This window comes from Pelophylax lessonae (assembly GCF_965119305.1).
Source record: "Pelophylax lessonae genome assembly, chromosome: 2".
NCBI lineage: Eukaryota > Metazoa > Chordata > Amphibia > Anura > Ranidae > Pelophylax > Pelophylax lessonae.
The window spans coordinates 546,119,758-546,129,266 of NC_138769.1; positions in this window are offsets into that span (position 1 = coordinate 546,119,758).

The window sequence follows — 9,509 nt, forward strand, 5'->3', positions numbered from 1 at the left end:
CATACTTCTGAAGGTTTGAGGGTGCTGCCTGTTCCATACTCCCCCTACTCCTAGCCTTTTAGGGGTACAAACAATAGTAATTGGGGCCTAGTGTGGTTGTGTACGTGTGATATACATACACTTTTTTTGGATCATATTTTCTATTCCGCTATTTAATCAAAAACCTTTGGGGATCAGTTAAATTGGGGGATAGTCTGTGTTGGTACGTGTGAGAGAGATCCACCTTTCCAAGTTGTTGGGGTTCATCTCATACTTCTGAAGGTTTGAGGGTGCTGCCTGTTCCATACTCCCCCTACTCCTAGCCTTTTAGGGGTACAAACAATAGTAATTGGGGCCTAGTGTGGTTGTGTACGTGTGATATACATACACTTTTTTTGGATCATATTTTCTATTCCGCTATTTAATCAAAAACCTTTGGGGATCAGTTAAATTGGGGGATAGTCTGTGTTGGTACGTGTGAGAGAGATCCACCTTTCCAAGTTGTTGGGGTTCATCTCATACTTCTGAAGGTTTGAGGGTGCTGCCTGTTCCATACCCCCCCTACTCCTCATCTAGCCTTTTAGGGGTACAAACAATAGTAATTGGGGCCTAGTGTGGTTGTGTACGTGTGATATACATACACTTTTTTTGGATCATATTTTCTATTCCGCTATTTAATCAAAAACCTTTGGGGATCAGTTAAATTGGGGGATAGTCTGTGTTGGTACGTGTGAGAGAGATCCACCTTTCCAAGTTGTTGGGGTTCATCTCATACTTCTGAAGGTTTGAGGGTGCTGCCTGTTCCATACTCCCCCTACTCCTCATCTAGCCTTTTAGGGGTACAAACAATAGTAATTGGGGCCCAGTGTGGTTGTGTACGTGTGATATACATACACTTTTTTTGGATCATATTTTCTATTCCGCTATTTAATCAAAAACCTTTGGGGATCAGTTAAATTGGGGGATAGTCTGTGTTGGTACGTGTGAGAGAGATCCACCTTTCCAAGTTGTTGGGGTTCATCTCATACTTCTGAAGGTTTGAGGGTGCTGCCTGTTCCATACCCCCCCTACTCCTCATCTAGCCTTTTAGGGGTACAAACAATAGTAATTGGGGCCTAGTGTGGTTGTGTACGTGTGATATACATACACTTTTTTTGGATCATATTTTCTATTCCGCTATTTAATCAAAAACCTTTGGGGATCAGTTAAATTGGGGGATAGTCTGTGTTGGTACGTGTGAGAGAGATCCACCTTTCCAAGTTGTTGGGGTTCATCTCATACTTCTGAAGGTTTGAGGGTGCTGCCTGTTCCATACTCCCCCTACTCCTAGCCTTTTAGGGGTACAAACAATAGTAATTGGGGCCTAGTGTGGTTGTGTACGTGTGATATACATACACTTTTTTTGGATCATATTTTCTATTCCGCTATTTAATCAAAAACCTTTGGGGATCAGTTAAATTGGGGGATAGTCTGTGTTGGTACGTGTGAGAGAGATCCACCTTTCCAAGTTGTTGGGGTTCATCTCATACTTCTGAAGGTTTGAGGGTGCTGCCTGTTCCATACCCCCCCTACTCCTCATCTAGCCTTTTAGGGGTACAAACAATAGTAATTGGGGCCTAGTGTGGTTGTGTACGTGTGATATACATACACTTTTTTTGGATCATATTTTCTATTCCGCTATTTAATCAAAAACCTTTGGGGATCAGTTAAATTGGGGGATAGTCTGTGTTGGTACGTGTGAGAGAGATCCACCTTTCCAAGTTGTTGGGGTTCATCTCATACTTCTGAAGGTTTGAGGGTGCTGCCTGTTCCATACCCCCCCTACTCCTCATCTAGCCTTTTAGGGGTACAAACAATAGTAATTGGGGCCTAGTGTGGTTGTGTACGTGTGATATACATACACTTTTTTTGGATCATATTTTCTATTCCGCTATTTAATCAAAAACCTTTGGGGATCAGTTAAATTGGGGGATAGTCTGTGTTGGTACGTGTGAGAGAGATCCACCTTTCCAAGTTGTTGGGGTTCATCTCATACTTCTGAAGGTTTGAGGGTGCTGCCTGTTCCATACTCCCCCTACTCCTCATCTAGCCTTTTAGGGGTACAAACAATAGTAATTGGGGCCCAGTGTGGTTGTGTACGTGTGATATACATACACTTTTTTTGGATCATATTTTCTATTCCGCTATTTAATCAAAAACCTTTGGGGATCAGTTAAATTGGGGGATAGTCTGTGTTGGTACGTGTGAGAGAGATCCACCTTTCCAAGTTGTTGGGGTTCATCTCATACTTCTGAAGGTTTGAGGGTGCTGCCTGTTCCATACCCCCCCTACTCCTCATCTAGCCTTTTAGGGGTACAAACAATAGTAATTGGGGCCTAGTGTGGTTGTGTACGTGTGATATACATACACTTTTTTTGGATCATATTTTCTATTCCGCTATTTAATCAAAAACCTTTGGGGATCAGTTAAATTGGGGGATAGTCTGTGTTGGTACGTGTGAGAGAGATCCACCTTTCCAAGTTGTTGGGGTTCATCTCATACTTCTGAAGGTTTGAGGGTGCTGCCTGTTCCATACCCCCCCTACTCCTCATCTAGCCTTTTAGGGGTACAAACAATAGTAATTGGGGCCTAGTGTGGTTGTGTACGTGTGATATACATACACTTTTTTTGGATCATATTTTCTATTCCGCTATTTAATCAAAAACCTTTGGGGATCAGTTAAATTGGGGGATAGTCTGTGTTGGTACGTGTGAGAGAGATCCACCTTTCCAAGTTGTTGGGGTTCATCTCATACTTCTGAAGGTTTGAGGGTGCTGCCTGTTCCATACTCCCCCTACTCCTAGCCTTTTAGGGGTACAAACAATAGTAATTGGGGCCTAGTGTGGTTGTGTACGTGTGATATACATACACTTTTTTTGGATCATATTTTCTATTCCGCTATTTAATCAAAAACCTTTGGGGATCAGTTAAATTGGGGGATAGTCTGTGTTGGTACGTGTGAGAGAGATCCACCTTTCCAAGTTGTTGGGGTTCATCTCATACTTCTGAAGGTTTGAGGGTGCTGCCTGTTCCATACTCCCCCTACTCCTAGCCTTTTAGGGGTACAAACAATAGTAATTGGGGCCTAGTGTGGTTGTGTACGTGTGATATACATACACTTTTTTTGGATCATATTTTCTATTCCGCTATTTAATCAAAAACCTTTGGGGATCAGTTAAATTGGGGGATAGTCTGTGTTGGTACGTGTGAGAGAGATCCACCTTTCCAAGTTGTTGGGGTTCATCTCATACTTCTGAAGGTTTGAGGGTGCTGCCTGTTCCATACCCCCCCTACTCCTCATCTAGCCTTTTAGGGGTACAAACAATAGTAATTGGGGCCTAGTGTGGTTGTGTACGTGTGATATACATACACTTTTTTTGGATCATATTTTCTATTCCGCTATTTAATCAAAAACCTTTGGGGATCAGTTAAATTGGGGGATAGTCTGTGTTGGTACGTGTGAGAGAGATCCACCTTTCCAAGTTGTTGGGGTTCATCTCATACTTCTGAAGGTTTGAGGGTGCTGCCTGTTCCATACCCCCCCTACTCCTCATCTAGCCTTTTAGGGGTACAAACAATAGTAATTGGGGCCTAGTGTGGTTGTGTACGTGTGATATACATACACTTTTTTTGGATCATATTTTCTATTCCGCTATTTAATCAAAAACCTTTGGGGATCAGTTAAATTGGGGGATAGTCTGTGTTGGTACGTGTGAGAGAGATCCACCTTTCCAAGTTTTTGGGGTTCATCTCATACTTCTGAAGATTTGAGGGTGCTGCATGTTCCATACTCCTCTTCCTCATCCTCCCTTTAGGGTAGGAAAAAATTTAATCGGGCCTAGTCTGTGTTTGTACGTGTGAGATACACAGTTTTTTATCCTATTCCGCTATTCAATACACACCCTTTTGGTGTAAAAAACATTAAATTGCGGCATAGTTTGCATATTTGACATTTGCATATATTGTGCCTTGTTGCGCTGTTTTGGGTACTCCACCAACATGGCCAGTGGCAATGACGCCATTCTCAGCTTAACTATCCCACTTCTATGCCTCCTTGAAAAAACAATTTGGGCGATGATGGAAGAGGATGTGGCACAGGATGAGGAGGAGGAGGAGGAGGATGAAGAGGTAACATTTCAAAGGCTTTCAGGGCAGTCATTCGCAAGGGGCTCCGAGGGTGGGTTCCTGCACACACAAACGCCAGGGACACAATTGTCCAGCAGGGGCACAGTTCTGGAGGATGAGGAGGATGAGGAGGAGGAGGAGCTGGAGGAGGAGATGGAACCATGTTCACAGCAGGGTGGCACCCAGGCCAGCTCATGGCCATCACTGGTGCGTGGCTGGGGGGATACAGAGGACACGGACGATACACCTCCCACAGAGGACAGCCTTTCGTCGCCTCTGGGCAGCCTGGCACACATGAGCGATTACATGCTGCAGTGTCTCCACAACGACCGCCGAGTTGCCCACATTCTAACTTGTGCTGATTACTGGGTGGCCACGCTGCTGGATCCCCGTTACAAGGACAACGTACCGTCCTTAATTCACTCACTGGAGCGCGATCGCAAGATGCGCGAGTACAAGCGCACGCTGGTAGACGCCATGCTGCTGGCATTCCCATCTGACAGCGGGGCCACAGTGGAAGCACAAGGCAGAGGAGGAGGAGGAGGAGGTCGCCAACGCAACCAGGGCACCGCCAGCACCTCAGAAGGCAGGGTTAGCATGGCCGAAATGTGGAAAAGCTTTGTCAGCACGCCACAACAAACAGCAGCACCAGCAGCTCAGATGGAACGTCTTAGCAGGAGGCAGCATTTTACCAACATGGTGGAGCAGTATGTGTGCACACGCCTACATGTAGTGAATGACGGGTCTGCCCCCTTCAACTTCTGGGTCTCCAAATTGGGCACATGGCCTGAGCTTGCCCTTTACGCCTTGGAGGTGCTGGCGTGCCCTGCAGCCAGTGTATTATCTGAACGGGTATTTAGCACGGCTGGGGGCGTTATAACAGACAAGCGCAGCCGCCTGTCCAGAGACAATGTGGACAAGCTCACGTTCATTAAAATGAACCAGGCATGGATCCCACGGGACTTTTCCGTACCTTATGCAGAATAGCAATGGATACCGACCTTACCCACCCATTGTTCCATTTTTGCTCTTTCTCACTCTTTTGGGGTGTACCCTCATTTAAAATTTTTGAAAAGAAGCAGTGTTGGCTACCTCGTCCTCCTCCTCAGGGCCAGATTAATGTAGGGGCTATTGGAGCTGCAGCTCCAGGCCCCTACCTTTTATATAGGCCCCGGGTTGGCCATATTCACTGTTACCGCTCTTCTGTCACTTGTAAACACAGAAGTCTGGCTTCTATGCTCGCTTCCCCAGGCAGCACCCTCAGAACCTCCCCACACAGCGTGAAGGCCGGACAAGGAGGGACAGTTGGCGATGCATGGATGTGTTTATGGGCTTCAGAGACAGCATCCCATGTTGAATTAGGCATGCATGGCTGCACCCTTCCTCCTCTGGGTGCATGGCAAGGCACGGCCCTTAAGGCCCTTCAAAATCCTCAGCACCAAGCCCATGATGCTGTTAATCCGGCCCTGGTCCTCCTCCACCGCCGCTTCCACCTACACCGCCCATAGGTGTGCGCAGCCTATTGCATTAAGGTGTGCACCCCAAAGTTGAAATACACATGCATGTGTTTGCCAGCAGGGAGAGTAATGTATCGGGGCCATGTACCTGTAGGCAAGGAGAAATAGAGCAGAGCAGGTCCCAGGGAGATCTTTCCCATCTCCTCACTGGCAATGCTATGTGCCCTAGGTGATTAGGGTGTGCCCAGGCACACCCAGCACACCCTGTGCGCACGCCTATGTCACCGCCACATCCACCACCACCTCAACCTCCCTCCTACTCCATATGGGCCTCGTCCTTCAGAGATGAAGAAGAACATTGTTTTATTTTTCTGTTTTTTTTTGTTGTTTTAAGTTATTTCCCTATCCACATTTGTTTGCAGAGCACTTGCCATGCTCTTAATTACGTTTTGCTGCCATTTGCAGCACTCTAGCCCTTTCCTTTGGTGTTTTAGAGCCATTTTAGTGCCTTAAAGTTCGGGTCCCCATTGACTTCAATGGGGTTCGGTGTCCGGGAAAAGTTCGGTAAAAGTCCGGGACACGGACCCGGACTTTTTTTTAAAGTTCGGCCGAACCCGTCGAACACGGACATCTAGGTGTCCGCTCAACCCTATTTAGAAGCTCTCTCTGCTGTTGTTAAGCTGTATTTTGCTTGCTGGTTTTTGCAATAGATTTAAATTCAGCTTCAATGACATAGACAAAAATCTTTTCTGATAGCTAAAGCAATAACAGAGCTATTATGTGTTTGCTAGCGGTGCTTTGTGAAGGAAAAACTCCTAAGACCATTTTTAGGGATGCAGAATGTTATCAATAGAATATGAGTTGAGTAGATGAGTGTTGTGAGGTTCAAGGCTAATGTATTGTAAAGGTGGATAGGATCAATATGTTATTGACATTTATGTCTTGCTATCTATATATAGTTTATAGTAAAACAGGAAGTGAAGGGGAAATCTCACTGTATGCTTGTACACCAGTAAAAAATAAAAGGGGTTACCTTAGGCTGGGTTCACACTAGTGCAAATTGGATTGCGTTTTCCCCTCATCCAATTTGCATGACAGGAGAGTGTGCCCAGCTCTCAATGGAGCCGGTTCACACATCATCGGAACAGATTGCACAAGGGTCCTGTGCGTCTTTGACTCAGTTTTAGGTCCGAATTCAGGCAAAAATTCAGACCTGATTCGTCCCTGAGAACAGTGATGCACCGGACCCCTGCTGTGAGCTGCATGCATATTTAGTGTGAACCCAGCCTTAGCCATATCTCCTACAAATAAATAAATAAATGCATACATAAAAAAAAAAAAAAAAAGATAGGAATTAGAGGTACACTTGAAACCAAAAATGGTCAGCAAGGAGCAGACCTTCTCATACAGCTTGAAGGTCAGTGTTTTTCAAACATGAAACCTTTCTACGACATGCCTTAGGAATGCCTTGGAAATGCACACGCTTTTACAGGGTCTTCGGTTCAAATCTCAACCTAGGCACTACCTGCATGGCATTTGCATGTTGTCTCTGTGCTTGCATAGGTTTCCTCCAGGTACTTTAATTTCCTCCCACACTCCAAAACAAATGCTGGCAGGTTAATTGGCTTCTGCTTAAATTGGCCCTAGTATACAGTATCTCACAAAAGTGAGCACACCCCTCACATTTTTGTAAATATTTTATTAAATCTTTTCATGTGACAACACTGAAGAAATGACACTTTGCTACAATGTAAAATAGTGAGTGTACAGCTTGTATAACAGTGTAAATTTGCTGTCCCCTCAAAATAACTCAACACACAGCCAATAATGTCTAAACCGCTGGCAACAAAAGTCAGTACACCCATAAGTGAAAATGTCCAAATTGGACCCAAAGTGTTAATATTTTGTGTGGCCATCATTATGTTCCAGCACTGCCTTAACTCTCTTGGGCATGGAGTTCACCAGAGCTTCACAAGTTGCCACCGGAGTCCTCTTCCACTCCTCCATGACGACATCACGGAGCTGGTGGATGTTAGAGACCTTGCACTCCTCCATCTTCCGTTTGAGGACGCCCCACAGATGCTCAATAGGGTTTAGGTCTGGAGCCATGCTTGGCCAGTCTATCACCTTTACCCTCAGCTTCTTTAGCAAGGCAGTGGTCATCTTGGAGGTGTGTTTGGGGTTGTTACCATGTTGTAATACTGCCCTGCGGTCCAGTCTCCGAAGGGAGGGGATCATGCTCTGCTTCAGTATGTCACAGTACATGTTGGCATTCATGGTTCCCTTAATGAACTGTAGCTCCCCAGTGCCGGCAGCACTCATGCAGCCCCAGACCATGACACTCCCACCACCATGCTTGACTGTAGGCAATACACACTTGTCTTTGTACTCCTCACCTGGTTGCCACCACACACGCTTGACACCATCTGAACCAAATAGGTTTATCTTGGTCTCATCAGACCACAAACATGGTTCCAGTATTCCATGTCCTTAGTCTACTTGTCTTCAGCAAACTGTTTGCAGGCTTTCTTGTGCATCATCTTTGGAAGAGGCTTCCTTCTGGGACGACAGCCATGCAGATCAATTTAATGCAGTGTGCGGCGTATAGTCTGAGAACTGACAGGCTGACCCCTCTTTTCACCCCTTCAAACTACCAACGTATGAATGCTGGCAGCACTTATACATCTATTTCCCAAAGACAACCTCTGGATATGACGCTGAGCACATGCACTCAACTTCTGTAGTCGACCATGGAGAGACCTGTTCTGGGTGGAACCTGTCCTGGTAAACCGCTGTATGGTCTTGGCCAGCTCAGTTTCAGGGTCTTGGCAATCTTCTTATAGCCTAGACCATCTTTATGTAGAGCAACAATTCTTTTTTTCAGATCCTCAGAGAGTTCTTTGCCATGAGGTGCCATGTTGAACTTCCAGTAGCCAGTATGAGAGAGTGAGAGCGATAACACCAAATTTAACACACCTGCTTCCAATTCACACCTGAGACCTTCTAACACTAACGAGTTACATGACACTGGGGAGGGCAAATGGCTAATTGGGCACAATTTGGACATTTTCCCTTAGGGGTGTACTCACTTTTGTTGCCAGCGGTTTAGACATTAACCACTTAAGCCCCGGAAGATTTTACCCCCATTCCGACCAGGGGGTATTTTGCGATTCGGCACTGCGTGAATTTAACGCACAATTGCGCGGTCGTGCGACGCTGTACCTAAACGAATTTGACGTCCTTTTTTTCCCACAAACAGAGCTTTCTTTTGGTGGTATTTGATCACCTGTGCGATTTTTTGATCACGCGCTATAAACAAAAAAAGAGCGTCAATTTTGCAAAAATAGCAATATTTTTCACATTTTTTTATATGAAATTCCCCCCAAAAAAAATGTAAAAATCAAAATTTTTAAAAATTTTCGGCCAATTTGTTTTATGCTACCTATGTTTGGTAAAAAAAATCGCAAAAAGCGTATTTTGTTTGGTTTGCGCAAAAGTTATCGCGTTTACTAACAAAGGGAAAGATTTTTGTCATTTTTGTTGTTTTTTTTTTTAACGCGTAATGGCGGCGATCTGCGATTTTTTTTGCGGTACTGCGACATTGCGGCGGACAGATCGGACCCTTGACTGACATTTTTGACACTTTTGGGGTTACCAGTGACATTTCTACAGTAATCAGTGCTATATATATGCACTGTTACTGTAAAAATACACTGGTAGTGAAGGGGTTAACTTTATTTGGAAGGGAGGGGCTGTGTGTGTCCCTAGGGGCGTGGTTTCTACTGTGATTGGCTGTGGCTCTAGCTGTAAGGACACTGATCAACGGATCTACATACTAGATCCATTTTATCAGTGTCTTTGCAGCGAGGAGAATGACAGGCAGTTTGTTTACACAAGCTGCCTGACATT